Consider the following 8,154-nt stretch of genomic DNA (forward strand, 5'->3'; position numbering starts at 1 on the left):
TCTTCAAATTGCCTGTACATGGTGATTTTCAAAAGCAGGTCACTTAGCTGATTTCATTATCATTTTAAAATTCTCTGCAGACAAACACACCCACTTATTGCCTGCACTCAGAATGGACCACTCTCACCAGCCTGCATTTGGTTGCCACTAAGGGGATTTTATGCCTATTTAGGGATGCTCATATGTTAAAAGCTGAAGATTTGCCAGTACTTTATCTCTGTATTAATACAGACTAGTAATATTAATTTTTTCTACCTATGCCAGTTAGAATATTTATTTCATTAGCAAAATCATCTGAAGTATCAAATTCTAGACATCTTCTGTTTATACTATTACTGTAAAAGAAACCTTGTCTAAAATAGAGTTGTGGCTCATTTAGATGATCATTTATTAGATGTTATATTCGATGAGTTCAGTTATAGAAAACAGACATCACTCCAGGTACTTAATGATAAGGATTTAATATAGTGAGTTAGGGGCATATGAACTCCCTTGAAAGGGAGGAGCAAGATCTGGGATGCTGAAGATCAACACGGCAGAACTGGCCCACCAGAGCACTGCTAACTATCATAACTAGGAAGTTGGCAAGTCAGGGAGCTGCAGTCTCAACTGGACCACCATCTGGGTCATGCTACAGGCAAAGGGTATTTCCTATAATTGTTGACTAGGATCAGAGGATGGGGAAGCTACCACCTGAACTGCTGACTTTAAGACCATGCATGCATGATGAATTGTAGAAGGGCAAATGCAAATTAAAAATAAGAAAAAAACAAGTTTAATTCTTCTTACTGAAAAAAGTGAAGCACTTCTCCCTCTCCTTTTTCTTAGAGTACTTGTTTTAGAAAACATGTAACTTCTTTGCTTCTTTAAAATGTATGTGACTAGGGGGGTAGGAGCAAGATGGCGGAGGAGTAGGAGACCTGGATTTCGTCTGGTCCCAGGAATTCAGCTGGATAGGGATCAAACCATTCTGAACACCTACGAACTCAACAGGAGATCGAAGAAAAGAATAGCAGCAACTCTCTGAACAGAAAAGCCACCACTTTCTGGAAGGTAGGATGTGTGGAGAAGTGAATCCGAGGCGATACTCAGGATGATAGATGCAAGGGTGGGGGCCTCCATCAGCCGTGACCGGCAAGTGATAGAGCCGCGGAGCACAAAATTGGAACTTTTAGAAGTCTGCTCCACTGAGGGAAGTCACTCCGGTGGCTAAGCGGGGGGTGGAACCCTCGCGGGACAGTGTGGTCTCAGGACCCTCGGGGTCACAGAAAGACCGGGGGTGCCTGAGTGCAGCAGAGCTCCCAGGTATCGGAGCGGGGAAGCCAGCTGCAGAGATGGAGCCGAGGAGTGGGCTCTCAGCTTGGGGTTGCCATAAACTGTGATCCGCGCCACAGGCGGGCCACTGCTCCTCCAGCAGGGACCCAACAAGCAGCAGATCCGGGGAGACTCCCCTTCCTCCCCCGGGAGGAGTGGCAGGGGAGCGCACCGCAGGACTCTGCTGGGTTTGGAGACTCCACACGGGGTTGTGAGCCAGAGATAGAAACACTCGGTCACAGGCCGGGTGAGCACGGAGTGCAGCCAGAGACCGGGGAGACGGGAGTGATTGACTGCTTTTCTCTGGGGGCTCACTGAGGAGCGGGGCCCGAGTTCTCGGCTCCTCCAGGGCGGAGATTGGGAGGCCGCCATTTTCACTGTCAGCCTCCAAAGCTGTACGGAAAGCTTGCAGGGAACAAAAGCTCCGGAGAGCAAACCCGAGCAGATTACTTAGCCCAGACCGGGCAAGGGCAGAGCAATTCCGCCTCCAGCAAAGACATTTGGGAACCATGGCAACAGGCCCCTCCCCCAGAAGATCAGCAAGAATTGCCGGCCAAGACCAAGGTTACCGATCGATGAGAATGGCAGAACTCCAGTGCGAGGGGAATACTGCACATAGAATCCATGACTTTTTAACCATGATTCTTTAGTCTTTCAAAGTTATTTATTTTTTTTTTTTGAATTTTTCTTTTTCCATTTTTCAACCAACATCTTATCAATCCCTTTTTTAAAAATCTTTTTTATTTTTCATTTTTAGAGTCATATTCTATCCCTTCATTGCAGTTAACTTTATTTTTGGTATATATATAAGTTGTTCTCTCTTCAAAATTTTGGGATACAGTTGCTTCTAACAGACCAAAATATACCCTAAATCTCTAGTGTATGGCTTTGTTCTACTCTCCTGCCTGATCACATTCTCTCCCCCCCTTTTTTTTTAACTTCTCTTCTTTCTGTTTTCAACCAACTTATCAATTCCTTTTATAAAATCTTTTATAATTTTCATCTTTACAGTCATATTCCATCCCTTCATCATATTTACCCTTATTTTTGTACATATATAAGTTTTTCTTTCTTTAAAATTTTGGGAGGCACTTTCTTCTAACAGACCAAAATACGCCCAAATCTAGTGTGTGGCACTGATCTATTCACCAGTCTGATCATATGTGATCATATTCCTTTTTCTTTTTCTTTTTTCTTTCTTTCCCTTTCTTTTCCCCTGGTTTCCAGTCTCTTCTGATTTGTTTAGTGTATATTTTTCTGGGGTCGTTGTTACCCTTCTAGCATTTTGTTCTCTTATTCATCTATTCTCCTCTGGACAAAATGACAAGACAGAAAAACTCACCTCAAAAAAAAGAACAAGAAGCAGTACCGACTGCCAGGGACCTACTCAATACGGACATTAGTAAGATGTTGGAACTAGAGTTCAGAATGACGATTAAAAGATATTAGCTGTGAATTGTGCAAGACTGTTGAATCACAGATCTGTATCTCTGAAACAAATAATACATTATATGTTAAAAAAAAAAACAAAGAAGAAGATAGCAGGAGGGGAAGAATGAAGGGGGGGAAATCGGAGGGGGAGATGAACTATGAGAGATGATGGACTCTGAAAAACAAACTGAGGGTTCTAGAGGGGAGGGGGTTGGGAGGATGGGTTGGCCTGGTGATGGGTATTAAGGAGGGCACGTTCTGCATGGAGCACTGGGTGCATATACGCAAATAGTGAATCATGGAACACTACATCAAAAACTAATGATGTAATGTATGGTGATTAACATAACATAATAATAATAAAAAAAGATACTAGCTGGGCTTGAAAAAAGCATGGAAGATATTTCTTCTTTCTGAAGAAATAAAAGAATTAAAATCTAACCAAGTCAAAATAAAAAAGGCTATTAATGAGGTGCAATCAAAAATGGAGGCTCTAACTGCTAGGATAAATGAGGCAGAAGAAAGAATTAGTGGTATAGAAGACCAAATGATGGAGAATAAAGCAGCTAAGAAAAAGATAAACAACTAGTGGATCACGAGGGCAGAATTCGAGAGATAAGTGATACCATAAGACAAAACAACATTAGAATAATTGGGATCCCAGAAGAAGAAGAAAGAGAGAGAGGGGCAGAAGGTATATTGGAGCAAATTATAGCAGAGAACTTCCCTAATTTGGGGAAGGAAACAGGCATCAAAATCCAGGAGACACAGAGAACCCCTCTCAAAATCAATAAAAATAGGTCAACACCCTGACATCTAATAGTAAAACTTATGAGTCTCAGAGACAAAGAGAAAATCCTGAAAGCGGCTTGGGACAAGAGGTCTGTAACCTACAATGGTAGAAACGTTAGATTGGCAGCAGACCTATCCACAGAGACCTGGCAGGCCAGAAAGGACTGGCATGGTCTATTCAGAGCACTGAACGAGAAAAATATGCAGCCAAGAATACTATATCCAGCTAGGCTGTCATGGAAAATAGAAGGAGAGATTAAAAAGCTTCCAGGATAAAATGTATGTGACTCTTTATAAAAGTAACATATCCCACTAGCCGATTTTATCACCCAGGAATGTTTCTTCTAGGACCTGGAAACCAATTCTTTGAAGTACAATCATCAGAGAAGATAGTGCCCCTATCTTCCAGTTTCTGGGGGAAAGAGACACGAGGCTCCACGTTGCAAACTTACCTCGTGTCATAACAATATGAGAGATTACTTTCCCTTTGGATAAAGGCAATGAGCAAACCCAGGTGGCTGCCCCAATTACGAGGTGAATTTAGGATCAGCTATGTGTGATGGATGGTGCTATGCAGTCCTCTCACTTAAGGACTAGTTACTGTTTACCATGAGAACATGTATGGTATGGGTTGTGTCTGCTTGGCTATATAAGGGCAAGATTAAGATTGCTTTCTGTCTGCAATCTCTTAGTGATTGTCTGTAATTCACATCACATCCGGGCTTATGCTTACTCAATAATAAAACTGTTTTCTTTCTTTTAGAACTTCGTGAAGAGGGTATCTGAGTTGGCAGGAGATTGTGTTTTTGTATTTCCCCAACACTGACATGCCTTTGCTCTGTGTCTCTGCCCCCACTTATTTTTTCACTAATTCAAGTCTTACATGAGGACATCTAATAGACAAAACCTAAATCACAAACAGAACCCTAACTTTTGGGTGAGCCTGGAAATGTAGTTTCATCCCAAAGAATAAAGTTCTAAAGTTCTAGACAAGTAGTGATGAAGCCATTATAAAAATTATGTAGTCTACAGGAGCTTAAACATCTCCTTGAAATCCTGGAGGAACTCCAGTACCTGATTTTTTCTAACCACAAGCTGCAGCTAATACTGGCATCAGTACATGCCCGGTGGCAGTGATAATGAAGGACCAGTTTTGAGCATCTGCCCTGCAATAGGTCCTGAGTGAATCACTTTATTTTTTAGCTATCACAACCCTGCAAATTGCATGTAATTATTTTAATTTTACTCATGAAGAAACTAAGGTTCAGATTACATGTCTTGTCCTAAACTATACAATTAGACAGTAGAAGAGTCAGGATTTAAATGTATATGTTTTGATCCATTCCCCTACTTGTTTCATGTTTTCCCGTTTTCACCTACAGGGTCTGAGACAAAGCCAGTAGGGTTTTCTCCTGCAGAACCACATGGAGTCTCATTACTACTACTAAAGTTAAGAAAATGCTTTCAAGATAAAGAGATGGAGACTTTCCCAGATGTGGCTTAACTCAGGAATTTTATAGTACTGCCAGTGCATGCTCCCCTTCCTCCAGCCCACGCCTGCCTGACCACGTCCATGAATGGATGAGAGAGGGAGGCAAGGCAACATCAGAGCCCGGCTCTGCCTTTCACCAGCCAGATGATATTGGGTAGTTTACTTGACTTTTCTAAACTTCAACTTCCAAATTTTTTAAAACAGAGATAAAAATAGCATCTGCCTCCCAGGTTTGTGAGGACTAAATGAAGTAACACATACAAAGGGCTTGCCTCATAGAATGCACTAAATAAAGATTAGCGCTCATGATTCTAGAATTATCACACTTAACACCTCACCAAGCAGTGCATTCTCATTCAAGACAGCCTTAGTTATTGAGAAATTATATAGAACGGAATTTTCCCTCTAGTACCTTTCATTCATTGGTCATAAGCATGCCTTCTGGGAAAAAAAGCAAATAAACAATCATACTCTGTCCTCCGTGTGACAACTCTTTGAATATTTGAAGCTACATTTCCCCTGCATTTCCCTACACCTGCTCCTCTCCGGGCTAATTCTTCACAGTCTCTTCCATTGACTGTGATAGGATTGTCAGACCCTATGCTATCCTGTTTGTCCTTGAGGCCCTCTCTAGTTTATCACTGTGAACAATATGGGGCTCAGAAGTGAGCACGATACCCCAGGAGTGTTACAGCCAACACAGAAAACTGAAAAGTATTAACCTCCCTTGGTCTGTATAATTTAACTTAGCCTAACATAGAATTAGCTTTAAAAGCCTCATTACACTGTTCACTTATATCAACTTTGTGTCTGCCAGCTTCCCTCCCCTAACACACACTCATGTCTTTTGTATATGAATTACTCTTCAGCCAATTCTTCTCAATTTTATATTTGGAAATATTTAAGTGTTGGCATTTCCATTTTATTCCACTTTATTTTTTTTTTTTTAAGATTTTATTTATTTATTTGAGAGAGAGAGAATGAGAGAGAGCACATGAGAGCGGGGAGGGTCAGAGGGAGAAGCAGACTCCCTGCTGAGCAGGGAGCCTGATGCGGGACTTGATCCCAGGACTCCAGGATCATGACCTGAGCTGAAGGCAGTCGCTTAACCAACTGAGCCACCCAGGTGCCCCATTTTATTCCACTTTATTTCACAACAGTTTTGACTATCATTTCAGTCTGTCAAGAGCCTTTTAATCTTGATTTCACTGTTCACTATATAAGCAAGCTCCCTGAATTAGCTGGAATTAGATTTGGCTACGAATAACATGACACTGAGATACCATAATGTAAACAACATAGAAATGCAGTCCTATCTTATGTGAACAAAAACCATAGATAAACACTTCAGCACTGAAGTGATAACTCTATGATCGTCAGGGACTCTGGTCCCTTCAACTTGGTTTTATCATCTTAAACACCTCCTTCACTTCATAGTTCAAGATGAAGGCTAGAGATTCAGCTGTCCTACCCACTCTCCAGCCAACAGGAAGTAGGAAAGAGCCAAGAAGTTTATCTCCAGCCTATTTAAGATGACCACCCCAAAATGCCATTCCATATAATATACACTTTGGTTTATAGACCCTTGAGAAATGATTTTTTTATAGAGAGCAGAATTTTGCCTCTCGTACCTTTTATTCATTAGTTAGAATATAGCCACATGACCACAACTACCTATGAGACAGGCTGAAAAAAATGCTCTCTCTATCCTGGGCAGTGTCTCAGGTTAAAAAGAACCATCCTATTATTAAGTAAGAGGGTGAGGAACAGGTACTCGGGGACAACTAACAGTGTCTGTCACACCCTCCCAGATTTGTGTTCTTAGTAAATGTGAGAGCTTTCTTTCTATGACTTCATTCACGTCATTGATAAAAATCTTTTAAGAGGACCCAGGCAGGGGCACATTCAGCGAGTGAGAGCTCCACCCATGTCCAGCAGTGAAAAGTGCCTTAACCACACCATTCATTCACCAAGTCCCCTAAATACGGCAAGGCTGGGAGTGGGGACTGTAGGACAGGATGGGGTTGGCAATGTCAAAGCTTGCACCATATCCTGCACAAATGAGGAAATGAGGGTGAGACAAAGAATTCAAGTATATGCATGCCCTTGCTTTTATTGCTTTTCTCGTCATCATTTTCTCTTTGATACTTTGGCCTGTGTGTCTTACGTGATTTCTTTCTGCTAAGTTAAGGAAGTTAAAACCAAACTCTTTGTAGCTGGTTTTCTCTACATTTTCAGTTCTGTATCTCAGATTTACCATCTTCTTCAATGCAAGAACATTCCCCGGACACCTTTCGGTACCAAATGGGGTAGAATGTCATAGACGCCACTTAAGGTTCGGTAGAGCAGTGCTGCTCATATATTAACGTGCACACGAACCGTGTGGCAGACATTGTTCAAAGGCACATTCTGATTCAGCAGGTCTGGGGTGGAGCCTGAGCTTCTGTCTTTCTAGTGATCTCCTTGGTGACGTCAATGAGCGCCACACTTGGAGCAGTGAGGAAATGAGGCTCCACACTCATACCTGAGGCCACAGACCTGTCTGCTCTAGTCGCATCTTCCCAGCACCTGGCAGTGTCTATAGCACACAGAGGCGGCATCATAAATATTTTCTTTTTTTTTTTTTTTTTTTAAAGATTTATTTATTTGAGAGAGAATGAGAGAGCACATGAGAGGGGGGAGGGTCAGAGGGAGAAGCAGACTCCCCGCTGAGCAGGGAGCCCGATGCGGGACTCGATCCAGGGACTCCAGGATCGTGACCTGAGCCGAAGGCAGTCGCTTAACCAACTGAGCCACCCAGGCGCCCGATAAATATTTTCTGAATAAATGAACCCATAAATAATACCACCTATGGCTCCATGAGGCAGCATAAGCTATCCATGGAAAGTAAAATTCAACTTAATTTAATTCCACTCAGAATTACCATGTTATAAGCAATTACCAGCTAATGCCATGAACTGCACTTGTTACTTTCATGCCGTTCATTATTTAGTGCTCACAAAAATCCTGAGAAGTATGTATTATTTCTGAAAATGAGGAAGCTGAGGATCAGAGAGATCGATTTTCCCAGAGTCCCAAAACTAGAATTTTTTTAAAAAAAATGATAGAGCAGAGAGCACACAGAC

Source organism: Halichoerus grypus, chromosome 5 (genome assembly GCF_964656455.1).
Source record: "Halichoerus grypus chromosome 5, mHalGry1.hap1.1, whole genome shotgun sequence".
Classification (NCBI taxonomy): Eukaryota; Metazoa; Chordata; class Mammalia; order Carnivora; family Phocidae; genus Halichoerus; species Halichoerus grypus.